This window comes from Aedes aegypti, chromosome 3 (genome assembly GCF_002204515.2).
Source record: "Aedes aegypti strain LVP_AGWG chromosome 3, AaegL5.0 Primary Assembly, whole genome shotgun sequence".
Taxonomy (NCBI): Eukaryota; Metazoa; Arthropoda; class Insecta; order Diptera; family Culicidae; genus Aedes; species Aedes aegypti.
Genome location: NC_035109.1, coordinates 35,821,268 through 35,840,273, shown reverse-complemented (window position 1 = coordinate 35,840,273; position 19,006 = coordinate 35,821,268). Strand labels below are relative to the sequence as shown.

General features: G+C 38.2%; 1 protein-coding gene across 4 annotated transcripts in view; it reads right to left on the bottom strand.

Moving 5' to 3' along the window:
- Positions 1-1,060: 1,060 nt before the first annotated feature.
- LOC5572262 (KH domain-containing, RNA-binding, signal transduction-associated protein 2) overlaps positions 1,061-19,006 on the bottom strand; it is a 485,459-nt gene continuing 467,513 nt past the window's right edge. For all 4 annotated transcript variants that reach the window (XM_021850429.1, XM_021850432.1, XM_021850430.1 and 1 more), the window contains exon 12: positions 1,061-2,049. The gene's annotated coding sequence lies outside the window, so the exon portion shown is untranslated. The remainder of the gene's footprint in view (positions 2,050-19,006) is intronic.

The following is a 19,006-nucleotide window of genomic DNA, read 5'->3' as shown; positions in this document are numbered from 1 at the left end:
TTGTCATCACCAGAGAAATAAGCTTTATTATTGAATATGAAAATTGCCCATGTTGAATGTGCCTTCAAATCTACACCAGGAAACATCTACCCCATATCAAAGTGATTTTTTTCCTGCGAAAATAAAACAATAAGCCCAAGACATGGATTCCCTTCACTTCTGGGTCTGGGAAGGACTCGGCTCATGTTATGAGGGTATCGTATCCATTCCTTCCTATCCCAAACGAACCCCCAGAAAACGGAAACAGACCAAATAATCATAATTTTATTGCCACGGCGGGAGCAAAGAGCTCAGGTTTCGTAGAACCGTGAAATGGGGTTTCTCTGATAATGCGGGTAACTTTGGGAAATATAGAATAAACAACTTCACTACAGAGAACGAAACTACCAAAGCCACTCCGTTTTACGGTACATAACTAGGTTGGCTTACCGAATGGATAAATGGAAGACGACGGACAGAAGTCCGGGCATGTGAGACATAATAAACCAAAAATTGATCCACCGTTTGCCGTTTACGATGTGACAATGTGCTGTAATAAAATGATTCACTTGTCGCCCGGGTCGGCGGAGGTCGTAATCGCATAAATTGATGGTGTGCTGTTTTCGGTAAATATGATTCGATTTGAACCCCCGGCATGAACGTTGCTATGTGATATGATATACCCTAGTAAAAATTTCAAGATTCATTTACTTCGTCCACTGATGTTCTGTCGCGTGGATCAGCCCAGATGAGTGCTTGTTTCCTAGGATTCGACTCCCTTACCAACAATTTTCACTATTACATGCCTTTAGCTTAATCTCCATGCTCACATGCTTTTCTTTAAGAGGGAAACGGAATATTTTTTGATTACATCGAGAAGTTACAGTTTGCTTTAAAGTTTGTTCTTTAACAGTCAATTAGCTACGAGTTTTTAAATCTGCCAATCGGGATTAGTTTATCAATTCACTTTACGCTTACGTTTAGTTTTTATCTCTCGTTACATTTTAGCTGAGATGCACATTTTACTTGAACTACGTTTAACTACTTCAAAATGCAATCCAATAAAATCATCTTTGATAAGTGGTTTTCATGAAGGGTGCGATTTATTCGATTATAAGTACTTCTTTGGTTGATTACATTCAGTTTTTTTGTTTTGCGCTTATATAAAATTGATTCACTTGTGTTGGTTTAGATACTTTAAAAGCAATTTCCTTTATGATTGAGCTTTAAATCTTGTTCTTATTTTTCTCTCTTCCTCCCACTGTGTATAAAAGATATACTAGAATAATATTGCCCCGAACCTTGGTTATAAAATCTAAAAGTTCCGTATCAATTCTACTCAAACTACGCGCCTCCAATCAAACTCTTCCGGCGTCGCGTCGAGAGAAATTCCGTTCGCGCAGTTTGGCTTTAGTTTCAACAAGTTCCAGTGTTTTCACTATTCGCTATCAGATAAAACACGTACAAAAACACAATCGAAAAATAAAACTTTAAACAGTTTGACAGTCTAACATTTAAAAAATCTACCCCATCTGCTCATGTGCTCTCGCAGCGCCGCCATATGTTCAACGTTTCTTCAACTAATTAACCAACGGAAAACCGCTCTGCTTTGGTTCACGTTTTCTTGATTTGCTGTCGAGCTGGACGAGATTGGGAGTCTCGTCCACGTCTCGTCGTTGTGGGTGGTTGCATTTAGTTCACTTTTTGGTTTTCCTTTTCCATTTCAACAAGCTTTAAAACCCGTTTATTTATATAGATTTTGGGTTACTTTTTCCTTTCGTTTTGAAACCTGTTCTTGTATGTTTGTTTTGCTTCTTATATATTAATAGCTAGAAAGAATATGCTTCTGTTTCATATGAACTCTCTTTTTTTTTCTCTCTCTCTCTCTTTTGTTCCTCAACTTGGTGCTACAATTTAATGTTTTGAGTTTCGTGAGTTTATATTAGTTATTTTTGGTGTAATGTAAGGGTGTGTTTATTGTTTTGAAGGTTATACTTTCTGTTTTAAACGATGTGGTCTGTCTCTTCCGGATTAGCTATCATCGCCAATCTCTTGTTGTAGAAAATATGTCTGAAACGAGAAGAATAATGACGTTTTAATCACTGTTAAGGAGAAAGACATGTTTTCAATTGCATTGGAATGTGGAAAATTACTTATTAGGGTCGATCTACAAATTATAAGCATTCGAATACTGTTAATACATGCATCGTGATCTTTAGTCTGACTGATTATGCGGGCACTCTGGTGTCCGGACCACAGGATGTAAAAAAGTTTTTGAGGGCTCTCCCTTAACACCGAAAAAAAAATTCCTGTCAATATCAAATTCTTATTGTCCACCCTTATTTGTAGAAAAGTGAAGGAGTTTTTCAAATCAACATATATAATTTTCAACACAAGATTAGGCATTTATTGAAGATATCATTCTCGTAGAAACCCATAGACTCTAATAAAACTTCTGTGTTGCTGCTATAAAGAACTGATTGCAATCTTCTAGCTCACCGAGACTAGGGAAAGGTGACAAATACAGAACCGCTTACCTTAGATCTCGACAACTATTCACCCACGGTGGTACTTACAGGGGATAGGAAAAATGATTGAGATATGGGTTAGCTACAAGAATATCGAGCCCCGTGAGAAAGTATGATACAAAAGAGTGAGTGAGCTAGAAAAGTGAATCCCCTGAGAGGGTAGCTAACAGAAAACGAGTCCTCTGTGAGGATAGCTAGAAAAGCGAAGAGTACAGAAAGTGAGTCCCCGAGGATAGCTACAAAAATATGAGTCACCTGAGAGGGTAGTTGACACAGAACGAGTCTTATGAGAGGAAAACTGCACAACGTGAGTGCTCTTAACCGGTAACTGTCTTAGTTGAAAACGAATTTTCTGAGAAGGTAAAAGATAAAAAGTGAGTGTCCTTAAAGGGTAACTGGCAAAAACGCAGTTTGTCAATAGAGTAGTTACGAAAGGCAATTTTGAGATCGAATAAATGAATGGAGCGTCTCCAGATAACCAGAAGTCGCATAAAACTTCACATAATACAAACTACATCAAACCCGCAAAACACGGTGGATAGAATCGTCAGATTGATGAACTTACTCGCATAAAACGCTTTTTTTAGTTCATTTATACATTTTGTTTCGTCCCGTTAACTCGTACAAAGTAAATAGAATCAACCTGTAACAACTGTCAAATCAATCATTAAGTCGTTAAGTCGCATAATATCACAAGTTAGTTTGGTAGAAAATTTGTACACTCCCATTGTATGCTATTTTTCATCACATGATATATGTACGTATATCGCCTCCACTTTAGTACGTAGAAGGCTTTTTTCGCGACATCTAATAAGTGAAATTTTTCACATGCAGATCCTCCAGGTGATTTCATTATAAGTACATTTTGGTTGTCTGAGTCACAAACAGAACACCCTGAGAGGATAGTTGAGATAAAGCAAGTCTTCTAAAAGGGTAGCTGAAAAGTCTTGTGAGAAGTTAACATAAATAGAGCGAGTCATCTTAAAGGATAAGCTTTAACTAGTGAGTACTCTGAGAGGAACATTTCAATCACTTTATCGTTATGAGCCTAGAGAATTCTTTCCGATGTAGTATTTTAAAATACAGATAGCCAGATAAATACAATTTGAATGTTTAAAGAGTTTTCCACTACCTACTCATTTTTATAGGTGCAACCTATAACGTAAGAACTACACGACATTCACAAGACGCGACAGGAGACAAGACATAACAAAGCCGATTTGTAAGAACGATAAGTGTAATGTCTTGTCTCCCGTCTCGTCTTATGAATGTCGCTTTCAGCTGCACTTACACAAGGAACACCCTCAGTGTATAAGTGCTGGTGACCTTCTATTTTAGGCAACAATGGCGCCTGCCACGTCAGAATGCGACCAGTGCACAATGGTCGTGCTCCATATAGAGTAAGGTGGGGCAAAAGTTCGACCTTAGTGGTATAATCAAAGTTTCCAGAAAAACAATAGCAGTTAAAACAAAACAAATACCATACAGTGAACCTTCAACATATTGGCTATAATTTTGCTGAACAAATTTGTGTCAAAATATTTACCCATTTTTAGTTATAACAGTTTTAAAATTGATTGTCTTATTCGAACTTTTGCCCCACCGGTGGGGCAAGAGTTCGAATCTAGTGTGGGGCAAAAGTTCGCTGGCTAAAACACAAAATATCGATTCTTTTATGACAGGCATACTTTACACCAGCCGTAAACTTAAGTTTGACGAAAAATACACACTAAATTTTCATCAAAAAATTACCCAAAACCGGGTTAACTGTAATATACTCAAAAATAGCAGTTTTTCGCAAAACTAAGTAGAAATGTAAAATTTTGGTGACAGTTTTCACACGATCAGACTAATTTAACTAAATTTGAAGATAATATGTGGATTTTAGGCAATTTACAAATTTTTCCGTGATTTTATACATAGGTCGAACTTTTGCCCCGCTGATTCGAACTTTTGCCCCACTATGGGCCAAAAATTGTTTTCAAGCATTTATGCAAAAACTAATACATCTCAAAGCAACCTTATGATAGGTCTAGAAACGCCCTCACATAAAATATTGAAAAAGATATTATCTTCAACTGGTTCCATGCAACGAAAGTTTGACCAAAAATTACAATATTCACGTCGAAAAACAACAAATAGCCATAACTTTTCCAAATCTCAATCGATTTTTATGATATTTGGATTGAAAGTCTTTTACTTGAATAGCATTCGAACCACCGTGACGTTTATAAGATTTGTTTTGAATTGAGCTAGAAATCTTAAAAAGTAACTCTTACCCCACTCGAACTTTTGCCCCACTTTACTCTAAAGGAGCGGCCAAAACTACCAAAACACTTTTTTGAGATTTTTATGGTTTTTATCATTTTAAAATATACCTCATGTATTATATTATTATGATTCTTAATTGAAATTGAACTAAAATTTAAATTTCTTTGACTTTTATGACGTCAAACTGACTGAAGTCAAAAAATTGAAAAATGTAACAATAATATAAAGTACAAAATTCATATTTAAGGAATGCAATATTTTCCCAAAGTTACGCACTATCTGAAAGCTTATGGTTCAACACTTTTATCGAGCATGAGGATGGAAAAAAAATATTTGGTTGAAACTTTAATACTGTTCAATATTACAATTTAGTAATTTTGATGATTTTGAACATGAAAAACAACTCTGGTCGCGTCATGTCGCCGCCATTTCGAATATTGCACTTTAAAATACATCCTTAGAACTTACAAAAAACGTTTAAATTTTTTGCAGAAATTTGCTGATTTGCAAGTTAGAGCTTTTTGAATAATTCAACATTTTCATACATTTTGACGATATTTGTCATACAAAGTTGATATAAAATATATTTAACCACTCTTCATACATATTTTGATCAAACTCGTTAAAATACAAACAAATTTTGTGCTTTCAGCCAAATTTGATTGCATTTTAATAAATAAAAACTTAAAAAAAATAAGTTACGTTATATGTGAATAACCCCTTCTAAAACAATAAAAATGCCAAATAACATATTCAGATTACATATTTCATCGATTTAGGCGATAAAACTAGTTTTGGCCAAACTTCGTTTTTTTTCCGACCATTGTGCAGTGTGGGGAAGGTGGAGGAATTGATGCTGCACTCATACTGGCCCACTATAGACCGTGGAGTCCGACTGCATCTACGCCAGTTCATGCGGGAGTGTATGGAATGGGGAAAGGCATGACACAGAGTTTTGTTTTCGTGGTTAGCAGACTGCCACAACTACTGTATTCTAAACTTGTAACCAACTCAGTTATTGGGTCACCAAGTGGCACGGTAGCTTAGTTGGTAAAGCGCTCGTCTAGCATACAAGGGTCCTGGGTTCAAATCCCAGCCGAGCACGTGGATTTTTTTCATAATTTCACCCATAATTTCACCCATAATTTGTCCATCTTTACCACGCGGAATGAGTTAATTAATTTAATAACCATGCGGATTGGATTACCGATCAGCTCAATATAAGCGTCAATTTAACACTAAGTTTACTTTTGTCTTTTCAGGATCATATCAAGATTCAAGTTAACAGTATAACAGAAAGCGGAAGAATCATAATGAACCATGGAATTGATGATTCTGAAATAATTTCAAATTATGAATCAACAAAATCTTATACTAACTAACATAATTTTTAATAACATGCACTTTCTAAGAGTAGAGGAAGGGATGAATACCTTTTTGTCTCAAATTCCGAACAGACTCATATTCCGAACACTGGGTTTTTGTATGGCAACTTGGTTGAAATGTTTCGCTGATGTATGTCATCAAATTACTACGAAGTGGCTGTCGATTGCAATTAAATTTTAACGTCTTCAAATCTATTTTATAGCTCTGGAGTAGTGATGATTCTCTAGTTCAAGACCAGTAAGACTAGCTCAGATAAATTTATTTGCGAAATTATTCATTTGAACACGATTTATTCGTGCTGTTCGGAATTTGAGTCAAGGTGTTCGGAATATGGAAAAGAATGAACACAGTGATCGGCATTTGAATCAAAATTTTGTTCCATACTATAACGTAAAAACAACAGTAAACAAGTTTAAATGAATATTTTTTTCGGTACACCCAACAGCTTAGGGTTAGACATTGTGAAGAAGTTTAAATTTTCACAAATATCACCTAGTTTATGCCTATCAGATGCATTTGAAGTCACTGCTGACCTTAAGTGTTCGGAATATGAGTCAAAACGGTATATAAATTATGAGAGGTTAGAAACAGAGCATAGTCAAAACAAGAGATGTTACTAAGCCAACAAACTGTTTAGCTAGTACTGGAAATGAAAGCAAGGTAGGCGTAGTAGGCACAGGTTTGCGGAAGGAAAATAGAAATCAGTTTGTTGATGTATTTTGAGAAGAATACACATGCTTTTATAATGATGGAAGAAACGTGTTTATTAACCCTTTGGGGCCTGATTTTTTCCAAGAACTATTATACAGTTTTTTGAACGCCTTTCAATAGTTTTGGTGCTCAAAATGCTAAACATAACAAGAAATGATGACAAATATTTTTTTGGGAGGTGCTAGGTCTTCCAAACTGCTCTTGAGTTCATAACTTGAAGTCTATGCTTGTAATAACAACCTTGTTCATCATACAAGGTGATGAACTGTAATCTGCCGTATATTCTGAACCTTCTGAGTGTTCAGCAAATATTATCAGATCATTTCGAGTGTTCTAGATTATCTAACTTGTCGGGATGTTCAGTACATAAGATCTACAACGCGATGAGAGTCAGGATTTAGTGGTAATAAATTAATAACCCCGAAACGAAGCACTTCCGAAACATGGTGTATTCGACAAAGTTTCCAGTCATAATTAGCGACATCTATCTCCATAAATTATGTCACGCAAAAATATACTATTTCCAACCCCCCTGCTTTTCACCTTTTGTTTGAGAACAATTTGTGAAAACGTCAGTAGAGTCTAAATGCGTAAACGAGTAGAAACACGTTTTGAATATATGTGTTTGTCGACGAATCTTCTTCTTTTTTCTTGGCATATCGTTCCCGCTGGGAGGAAGCTGGCTTCTCAGCTTAGTGTTAGTTTAGCACTTCCACATTTATTACCTGAGATCTTTCTCAGCTAATGACCTTTTTGCATGGGTATATCGTGTGGCAGGCATGCACCCATACTCTGTGCCCAAGGAAGTCAAGACTCTTTCCTTTACGAAAAGATCCGGTAATCGTCATACAAATCTCGAGCTCTACTTCTTTTTTGCAATCGTGCAACATGACTATCCATGTAGAGGCGTCACTACTGTACTGTCACAGACAAACAGACGTAACACTCTTGAGAAGCTCATGGTACATGCGTTTAACGATGAATTTGAATTTCATTTGACCGACGCGATCGTTCCACCAGAGGCGCTAGTGTTCGACCGCTTTGACTTTTGATAGTGTACACGTTGCTGAATGATGCGAACAAAACTTACAGGCAATTCGTGTAGTAGTGTGCGTGTTAGGCAAACGTCAACTAAAAATCCATCATGGCAGACAGTGCTTCGCGCGGTTCTTGCAACATATGGCAGTATGGACTATAAGACTATCCATGAGGACACTTCGCGATTGGACTGACAGCTCAAAGTGCAAGCACAGTGAACACTAAACTTACCGAAATTTCGTCATCAGTGCTTACCAATCTCCTTTGTTCCCCAAGCGATGATTGTCAAAAATTCATGGTAAACAAAAAAATTAGCTGATCACAGCTGTCTCATGGATTGCCTTATTGTCAGTTAAGCACTTGGTAAACTCTTTGCCATGACATGAAAAGGCATGTGAAGCAGCGTTCTTCTTGACATAATAGGTATGTGTTACCAAGTACGAACATCAATTGTATTTACAAAACGTATTTTAAGCTACTTTTATACTAATTATTCTATTTGTCAGACTTCTGCATGATCAGGATGTTCTAGGTTGCCAAGTAGGACATTATGGCATACACCTAAAATTTTTCCCTGACAGGGAAGTATATTTGCAAGGACTTTTCCGAAGACAGTAAATTTTATTCATTGGTTATTTTATACAGCCATTTTCCAACTACGGTCATAAATGACCGTGCCGGCCCCAAAGGGAAAATTTTGATCATTTTAGCGAGTAAAGTTACTGGAACAAGGGTAGACCTGAAGTTCTGAACTCCAGGGTAAATTGGAGGGCCTGGAATATCACCAGCGTTCCTTGAAATAGCCAATTGTTCTGTGAGAAGGTTCAGTGAATATGGTAGATTATATAACTTCACTCAGTTTAGAAGGAAATATTATTGGAAAAAATGTAGACCTGAAGTTCTGAAATCCGGGGGAAATTTTGAAGGATCTGCAATACCTCAATCGTTCCTTGAAACAGCATATTGATCCATGAGAAGGTTCAGTCAACATAGTAGATTATATAACTTCACTCAGTTTAGAAAGAAAAATTACTGGAACAAGAGAAGACCTGTAATTCTGAACTCCAAGGTAATTTGGAGGGCCTGGAATACTCCAAACGTTCCTTGAAATATCTTTTTGATTCGTGAGAAAGGTCAGTGAACATTAAATAACTTCATCGTTTAGTAAGAAAAATTACTAGAACAATTGTAGATCTGAATTTCTGAACTCCGGGGTAATTTGGAGGGCCTGGAATATCCCAAACATTCCTTGAAAGAGCTTATTGATCCATGAGATGGTTTAGTGAGCATGTTAGATTATATAACTTCACTCAGTTTAGTGAGATAAATTACTGAAACAAATGTAAACCTGAAGTTACAAACACTAGGGTAATTTGGAGGGCCTAGAATACCCCAAACGTTCCTTGAATTAACCTATTGATCCGTGACAAGGTTCAGTAAACTTGGTAAGTTATATATCTTTATTCAGTTTAACAAGAAAAAATACTGGAATAAGTGTAGACCTGAAGTTCTGAACTCCAGGGTAATTTGGAGCACCTATAATATCCCAAACGTTCCTTGAAACAGCCTATCGATGCATGAGAAGGTTTAGTGAACAGGAAAGATTTTATAAATTCACTCAGTTTAGCGAGATAAATTTCTGGAATAAGTGTAGCCCTGAAGATCTGAACTCCAGGGTAATTTGAAGGGCCTGGAATACTCCAAACGTTCTTTAAAACATCCTACTGTTACGTGCGAAAGTTCAGTGAACATGGTAGATTATATAACTTCACCCAGTTTAGCAAGACATACTACTGACATAAATGTAGACATAAAATTCAGATTTCCAGGGTAATTTGGAGGGCCTGGAATACCTCAAACGTTTCTTGAAGTAGCCTTTTGATCCGTGATAAGGTTCAGTAAACATTGTAGATTATATAACTTCACTCAGTTTAGCTAGAATAACTACTGGAACAAGTGTAGACCTGAAGTTCTGAACTCCAGGGTAATTTGGAGGTCCTGGAATATCCCAAACGTTCCTTGAAATAGCTCTTGAGATTCTCAGAGGTTGGTAGATTCTATTTGAATTTGTTATGTTATTGTTTTTAACCCAAACAATTACTGTTACGGTTGTAGATTTCAAGGAGTGTGCTTCAGGACAGTTTGGACGTCCTTGAACATCCCAGGTCATAGCAAAGCAAGTGAAATAGTGTTTTTGTTAAAAGAGTAATTCTGTATTATCTATCCTGAACATCATTCATGTTCACAAACAGCATTGCACGCTTCGTATATACTTATAGTTAAATTTTCCAAACTTTAGGATGTTCAGGATGTTCTAGGTTGTCAATTAGGTCATAAAGGCATATACTCCATATTTTTCTCTGATAAAAGAGTATATTTGGGACAACTTTGCCGAAGACAGTATATACATTTGTTCATTGGTTCTTTTTTTACAGCCTTTTTTGTACTGCGGTCATATATGACCGCGCCGGCCCCAAAGGGTTAATCAGTCTTACTCGATAGAAAATCGAAAGAAAGCGTGATCGGCAAAGTGTGTAAACTCGGCTATGTAAAAAGGCTGGTCACAACAATGGAGTCTTCAGTAAAGTTGTTCTGAAGATGGAGCGCTATCTCATGAAACCTCATTTAAGAGGAAAATAACCGTCATCGTTTTACAAATTTTCAAAACCAGCTTTTTGGTTCAAAGTTGAAATACTCATGAAACTGTATCGTTGCATTGTACTTCCTATTTGTAATGCAATGATAGATTTTCATAAGGATTTCTTTGATTTTTTTAAGTGACACTAGTGTCCATTCAGAAAGATGCCGTTTTCGACTTAGTTGTTACTCAAGGGCTATCATTGTTTTATCCAATCTCCATTTCCAATGCCGAAATAAAGATAGCCTTTGAGCAGCTGAACAACTCTGCCGTAGACGCCATCTTTCTTAAGGGTCGAGCTGCTGAGATAATGTTTCATGGTCATTGGCGTCACTTGGTGGCAAAATTTAGAATCAACTAGCCCGGTCAATGATTGCTTATGGAACAACTTTGCCAAAGACGCCATTTTTATAAGTGGTCAAACTCCTGAGATATTTGAAAAACAAAAGTTTCATGCTCACTAGTGCCACTGGGAGCAACATTTTAAATCAACTGGCTCAAACAATGATAGTCCTTGAACAACTTTACCAAAGACGCCATCTTTCTAAATGGTCAGGCTCCTAAGATGTTTGCAAACCAAAAGTTCCATGCACACTATTGCTTTCTGGTGGCGGAACCCCGAAACGGAACAATGACCGAATGTCAGCCCTCTATCTCCTGAACAAGTGGAAAATTTCATGCATAAATTTTGCTTACAAATAATACCGAACTGGGCGCCAACTGACCCGACCGATCGCACTATGTGGACTGCCGAAGCGATTGCAATGCCAGATTTGCTAAGCCGAAGCTGATCGCTCTCTTGCTTGCCATGTGTGCGTTCGTGGCTGAAATGATGGCAATCGCTCTCTTGCTCTAGACCAAACTGGAACCACAGTGGAGATTATGGTGTTCTCATTCCATTCGACTCTCATTCGTGATGGTTGGTGCGGCAATTTCTATGATGTTTGTGTGCTTATGCTTATACTGCGTATGTTTTTCCCAATAATGCGGCTGGTTAATGAAGACAGGTTTAGGCAGGGGTATTCTAGTCACGACAGGCGGAGCAATATTTATCACGATGTTTCATGTTCTAACAGTATTTATTGTCGAATATCTCTACTGGCTCTGGTCATTACATAAATCATACTTAAATGTAACAAATTGTACAGATCAAAAATAAACGGATTCAGTAGCATCGATACTTCAAATCTGCCGAATGCCATGAAACGTTCCTGAAAAAACCTTCGTAGGAATAACAGGAACAATTCTTGATCGATTCTCTTGAAAAATTACATAAACTATATTTGACAGGATGCTTTAAGGAATATTTCGTATTGTACCTGAGTTCTGCTTAACGAATTTTTCGTTCTCGAGACTTTTGATCTGGTATATTTATAGTATAGCTCTGGTTCACCTTAAAGATATCTCTGATAGATTCATTTAACCAGGTTTTTACGTTAATTCTTACATACAATTGTGGTTTTAGATGACAAAAAATTGAATGAATGGAAAAAAAACATCCCACTAATAACTTTTTAGTTGCCTCATCCACCAGACATGCAATGTTACTTATATTTTCATGTTGGATTTATACTGGTTTAAATTGCCATCTCTTAAAATTATTCTTTTCTTTCGTACAATACTTCTCTAAAGCATTAAAACAATAGAGGTAATAAACTCTAGAGGAAGAATGTCGCTGGCGTCGCTGCAGAAACATCTTTTGCTGTGCGGAGATAGGCGGGGCTATAAATGTCAACACGAAAAAGTATGCAGTTTGACACTTATGTACCCGAAATGTTTCTGAGCGAGAACAAAGGGAACAGCAGCGACATTCGTCCTCTATAGTTTTCTATCTCTATTATTAAAACTAACCATTGAAAGCATTTTGGACTTTACAAAACTTTAATTTTGAGGTAAATAAAGTCAATAAATCGCCACAAGAGTTGGCAAATTTGCATGAAAATTGGCGGAAATCAACAAACAAAGCATTTTTAACAAATTTTGAAATGTTTGAAAAAGACAATGGATTATGCAATGGCGGTGTTTTGGTGCATCATACAAAAATTTGTTCCGCAGTGTCATTTGACTGAAATTTTCAACAGGTGAAAGAATGCAGTCGGATTCCCAAGCAGCACCCATTGTTACAACTAAGTAACAGCAACGACTACTTAACATGTTCAATAGTTACAATAGGAAACATTGTAACATGGAAAAATACTGCTATGTAACCGAAAAAGCGCAAAAAGTCGAGCCATATGTAACTTGTTGGTCGTTCACAACCCATTTATCCAAACTTTTGCGGATTGGGATACAATCAGAAGCAAAATTGTCATGACAATCACAGGGCACAACATTGTTGCAACCTTTTCAACTCGTGATTAATCATTTATTTTAAACACAAAACAAAATTTGTATTATGCATGCTGTTCGATAGTGTGTCAATGTTTACCAACACAGAGAAAGTTCTCGAAAATTGCATTGCGAAGCCCAGAAAATCGATCTTTGTCATATTCTGTTCAAGTGGTGATAAACTGATGTTGCGGAATAAAATTGTTGCAACAAGAATAGGAGATGACAATGTCTTAGTTGCTGGGTGTTGGGTGACAATTTATTCACTGGTCGTTACATAAGAAGTTTGCTGGCGACCGATATGCAATTTGTTGGTTACGCATGAATTTTCCTGCGACAAAATAATAGATACGGCGATGAATTTATTGTTTCATTCTGACAGTTTTGAAACCGAATAAAGATTTTGGAATTGAATGTCAACTAAAGTTATACGTACGATCTTCGAACGCGTAATTATGCACAAGTACATATTAAATTTAACATGCAGATATAAATTTATGGTGAAATCGATCATTTTACTTGCTTAAAACTGACGCGCTCATGAAACATCTCATAATTTTAAAATGAATTATACATGATACCTGGATTGCTTAGATAATATGCCATTATAACTGCCATACAAAATGGAAATTAACACTGTTACTCAAATCAGCAGTGTTTCCCATGTGTATTTTAATGTTTGTGTTTCCGAAATCACGTTTTTTGTATCCCACTGTTGGATTTTCTTGATTGCCTATCATAAATCGCCATTTAATTTCATCTTGCTGCAGATACACTTCCGAATATCTGTTTGAAGACAGCTAATCTAAAATGATGACAACTATAAAAACTATAAGGGTACATCCCTATGGGGTTGTACGAACTAGTGACGTAGGACCACGATGGTTAATTTAACTGAATTTGATGTCGTTCTTGTTGCTCGTTTTGACTTCATACTGTTTTCAGTGCTCGAAACTTTCGTAAATATTTATGCATATAACGATTTGCAGCCAAGTGTACGTTTAATCATGTCCCAAATGAACATTAGCTTTATCCGATGAATTCGTCATATTTATCTATGAAAATGTGAAATTTCACTTCAGGTTGTATGATCATTTTGAAATTATATTAGTAACCTCGTATGAAATAGAAGGTAACATTGGAGAGAAAGAACAGTAGTGATTGAGGCTTGTTCAGCATGCTGAAGCAAAATCAAAGTCATTCTAATTAAAGAATATTTAACAGCAATGTGTCTATAGTAAGTTATTCGAGGATTATAATGAAAGCTTCAGTCATCGCTTTGTTGATCCTATGGTTTGAGAGAAATATTATTCATCGCTTAGCAATGTGATAAATAAAGTCTGAAATATTACTCTGTTAACACATTTGGTGGCCCTGAAAAGAGCCAAAGGCTTTGTTAGCTCGGATGCTGTCATAGATGAATCGCACTACAGGATGTTATCAGTTGATTGCCATGGTTAAACGAAGAATCCCCAACGCAAGTGTAGAAATTTGTATAAGTTCTCTGCTTATAAGACGAACCAGGTTAATGTTTCGTGGTGTGGATGGCACAGATCAGCAACAGGTATTAGGGGAAGGGGTGGTAAAATGAACACCTTAAGGAAATTATCTTGTTTCTGATAGAAAAACGAGGAATTTGTATAGTTCTATCGCACAACATCAAAAATAGGGTTGTTATCTACAGCAGCCCCATGTATTCAGACTAATAGCTAATAGCTAAATTTTCACATATTTTCATCGCTATCAAAAAACGATGCAAATGTTCATTTTACCTGCACTATGTGTGTAAAATGAACAGCGGTTGGTGGTAAAACGAACACCATGCAAAAAACGTGAGCAAAATAAATATTTCTGAAAATTTTCATTGCCCCACCGAAAAAACATCCATTAATGATTGTAACCCATTCAAAAAGAATTCTAAAGGTATCAGATTTGACATCAAATCATAACGATATTCACCTCACTGAAAAATCTCAAGTCTTCCGAGCTAAAAGTTACGTCAGTTCTGATTTTCAAACGTGGTTTTCTAAAATCTTAGTTTCCATTGATATTTTCACTTCAATTGACCTACGTATCAACTCTAACACTCAGATTTATGCTCTAATTCGCCCGTGCGTGATAAAATTTTATCGAACTTTGTTTTTTTCTCGGTAAAAGGCACGGTGTTCATTTTACCACCCCTGTTCATTTTACCACCACTTCCCCTAGATCACACGGCTGAAGTCGAAATCTGAAAACGTAGCTTAAGTTTGAAATCTTGAGCGATACCACAAGCCGAAAGCTCGATTTGTCTAATAATAGTAGTAATGATGCCTAACGGGCTTGATTCTTGACTGCACCACAGATGAGTTTATCACGAACCGAAATCTCATAAACCAGATGCTGATCAACAGCTCAGCAGGCTTCTGGCTACGAGGTGCTCCTCGCTAAGCAGGTTCGGAGAAGCTCTTACCAGCTCGAAAGCAAAAATGGAATGAAACCGAATCCGTCGAAGGAAGCATGCTATATACCCTTAGATTAGCAGATTATGCTCCTCCCATTCGTGCTCTTCTCTTTCTAGTCGACCAATCTGGAAAATGGGTATGTGCCAATAATGTTTTGGGCTTAGAATTACTTGAAAATTGCGAAAAATGATAATGCGTGAGAAATTGATCAAACATGAATAGTTGGAATGCTTGACATTTACTAAATATTCTCTACTTAGCTATTGATAATCAATAGTTTTCTTTAGTATGAAAGTGAATTTCTGATTAATGGGTGCCAAAATGATGAAAATTGTTCAATCAGAATTTCTCTTGAAAACCATTCTAAATATGTCGCAATTTTGTTACATGTGATCATTTTCATAATCGAAATGCTCGGCAAATCAAAGACACTGTTGGAAATGATTGTGCTACTTTTCCCCGAATGTCGTTTCCCCGAATGTCGGTTCCCCGAACGCCAGTTCCCCGAATGACCCGTTTCCCCGAAAAGTGTAGCAGTTCAAATAGGTGCTATAAAAGTTTTCAGTGGCAGGATGGTGAATTAGAAAGAATGATAAGCAATCAAAAGAAGGAGGTATTTAGTCATTCTCGACTAAACACATGTTGCCAATAATGCTGAGGACGGTAAAACTCGTAAGAACCGCCAATAAAATAAAGAAGGGTGCATATCAGATGACCAGTATATTCACCCCCCTGAAATGTATACGTTTGTCAAATATGAGTGTCAAAAACTTTTCGGGGAAATAGTTTACAATCGTTGTGAAATGTTGAGCACTCACCCCGACGGCACAGCAGCAGCGTCCTAGAATAGTCTCAAATTGTCGTGCTATCAATTATTCATGACAAATTAAATTTTGTACGAAACTGTGAGATTGGTTGAGGAATATAAGATGTAATAAGGTCGGAAATATTATTCTTTCAACTCTTTTCCACAAATTTGATGGCCGATGGCTTTCTTAGCCTCGATGCGGTCACAGGTAAATAGCATTGCGGGATTGATCAGTTGATTGTCATGGTCCGTGGATGGCGCACAACAGCAACGGGTAGTGGATCACCGGGCACAAGGCGAAATCTGGAAACGATGCTCACTCTTGAAATCTTGAGCGATTTCATAAGTCCGACGCTCGATTCGCTGCTCTTTTCTCTTCGGATCAGCTTCTGGAATTTACCTCCTAACGGGCTTGCTTCTTGACCACCGACCACCAGACGCTGAATCGCTAGCTTGGAGGTTAGCAGGTGCGGACGTCGCTGCACAGGATCGGAGGAGCTCGTGCCAGCTCGGAAGTCGAAACGGAATGAAACCGAATCCATTTCGTTCGTTAAATTCATTTTATTTATAATTCTTTGATAGTTACAATGCTTCTACATTTCGAGTGGTTTTACCTTGGGGTACTTCATCTCTTCTTCTCTGGTCAATGGTTTACATTTGTTTTTTCAAATTGATTTTAATCCTAATTTTTCAACATGGCTCTTCAGAGCACTGGTATCTTTGAATTTGTTAATTTTAATATTCTACCTAACTACTTTTACTAAATTTAATATTCTAGGGGTGTGGGAATAAGTCCCTGATGGCCGGCTGGCCAGATGCACGGCAGGAAACTCTGAACCTATTGATGGACTCACCGAAGCGATCACTTAGTGTTTGGACGTCAGCCAGACGGTGGACCTCAGATGTTCGAGTTCTTGATGGAGTGTTCAAGATCATGCGAAGGAACTTGTTTTGTATTCGCTGAAGCTTGAGATGGTGAGATTTTGCGCAACTCTCCCAGACTGGCATGCCGTACTCAATTACTGGAAGGATGATTTGCTTGTAGACAGCAAGCTTATTCTTCAAGGACAGAGTTGATTTCCTGTTTATCAGAGGGTACAAACATCGCAGTAGGACGTTGCATTTTGTAACAGTTTTGTCAATCTGTTGTCTGAAGATAAGCTTGCTGTCTAGTGTCAAGCCAAGATATTCTGCCTCGTCAGACCATTCCGCTACTGACCCATTGAGGATGATTTTACAGTCCTCAGCCGGAACAAGTCTGGGGGATTTTGAATATGGGAATAGGATGACCTGGGTCTTCGCTGCGTTTACACAGATCTTCCAGCTGGTGAGGTAGTTGGTTAGAACATTCAGGCCTCGTTGGAGTTTGGATGTCAACGTTCGGGTAACCCTGCCACTATAGACGACTGACGTGTCGTCGGCGAACAGCGATAAGGTTCCGCCTTCTGGTAGTGGAAGGATATCGGAGGTGAAGAGGTTGAACAACAGTGGTCCAAGTATGCTTCCCTGTGGAACACCAGCAGGGATTTCTTGAGGTGAAGCGTTGACTCCATTAATTGAGACCTGGAATGTCCTGTTTGTCAGATAGTTCTGGATTATTTTCACCAAGAAGCTGGGAAGATTGTATTGGTGCAGCTTGTACACCAGGCCATCATGCCAGACGTTGTCGAATGCTTTTTCAACATCGAGCAACGCCATAGCAGATGATTTGGATAAAGACTTGTTCCGTCTGAGGACGTTAGCTACTCGGGTCAGTTGGTGCACGGTGGATCATCCGCGTCGGAAACCAAACTGTTCCTCGGGTAAGATGGTATTTTCTTCGGCAGATGATAAAAGCCGACGGTAGATTGATTTTTCAAAGAGTTTTGATAACCCCGAGAGAAGGCTGATGGGACGATAACTTTTTGGAGAGGAAGGATCTTTCCCAGGTTTCCGGATGGGTATAACTTTAGCTGACTTCCACATGGAGGGGAAGTAGCTAAGTCGGAGGCACTGATTGAAAATCAGTGCCAGATGTTGGTAAAACTGTGTACTCAAGTTCTTGAGTTCTAAGTTGAGGATGTTGTCGAAACCTGGGGCCTTCATGTTCTTGGCGGTTTTGATATAGGTCGACAATTCATCAGCTGTGATCTCCAATTCCTCCGAGAAGTCATTGGGGATCAGATGAAGGTTGTTAGCATGCTGAGCAACAGCAGCTTCATGCGGACTTACAAGATTAAGCCCAAGATTATGAGAGCTGATGAAGTGCCGACCTATCTCAGCTGCCTTCTCATCAGGAGTTATCAAACGATCTACATTGCTGTCGTTGCCGAGTGGAGTCAGCGGCGGAATGGGTCTTGGCTTGGTTTTTAGTATTTTGGTTAGTTTCCAGAACGGCTTAGCGCAGTCTGGGAGAGAACGGATCTTATTCGAAAACTCGCTGTTTCTGAGGTCCAACATTCTGGACTGGATGATTTTAGTCATTCGATTAACATCGGTTTTTAACGCAGGCAGACCAGTTCTCTGATACTGCCTGCGCGTAGTGTTTCGAAGCCTGATAAGATTTTTAGTGAGCCCATCTATGGTTAGAGTATTGCTTACCTGCCGTGCTGTTGGAACACACCGTTCCCTTGCCTGGGTGATTGCTTCCTCCATGGATCGCAGCTGCTGGTCGATGTCATCTGCAGACTCGGGACGCACCAGGTAGTTTACGCTGTCGTCAACGCACTGCTTGAATCGATCCCAGTCGACTCGGTGGTAATTGCGTCGGGTGAGTTGGTGCCGGTGGGCCGATGAGTCAACTTCCGCCACCACCGGGAAGTGGTCCGAGCTGAGTTCCTGGAGCGTAACCGGCTGGGTGATGTTGGTCATATTGGAGATGTACAGGTCTAACGTC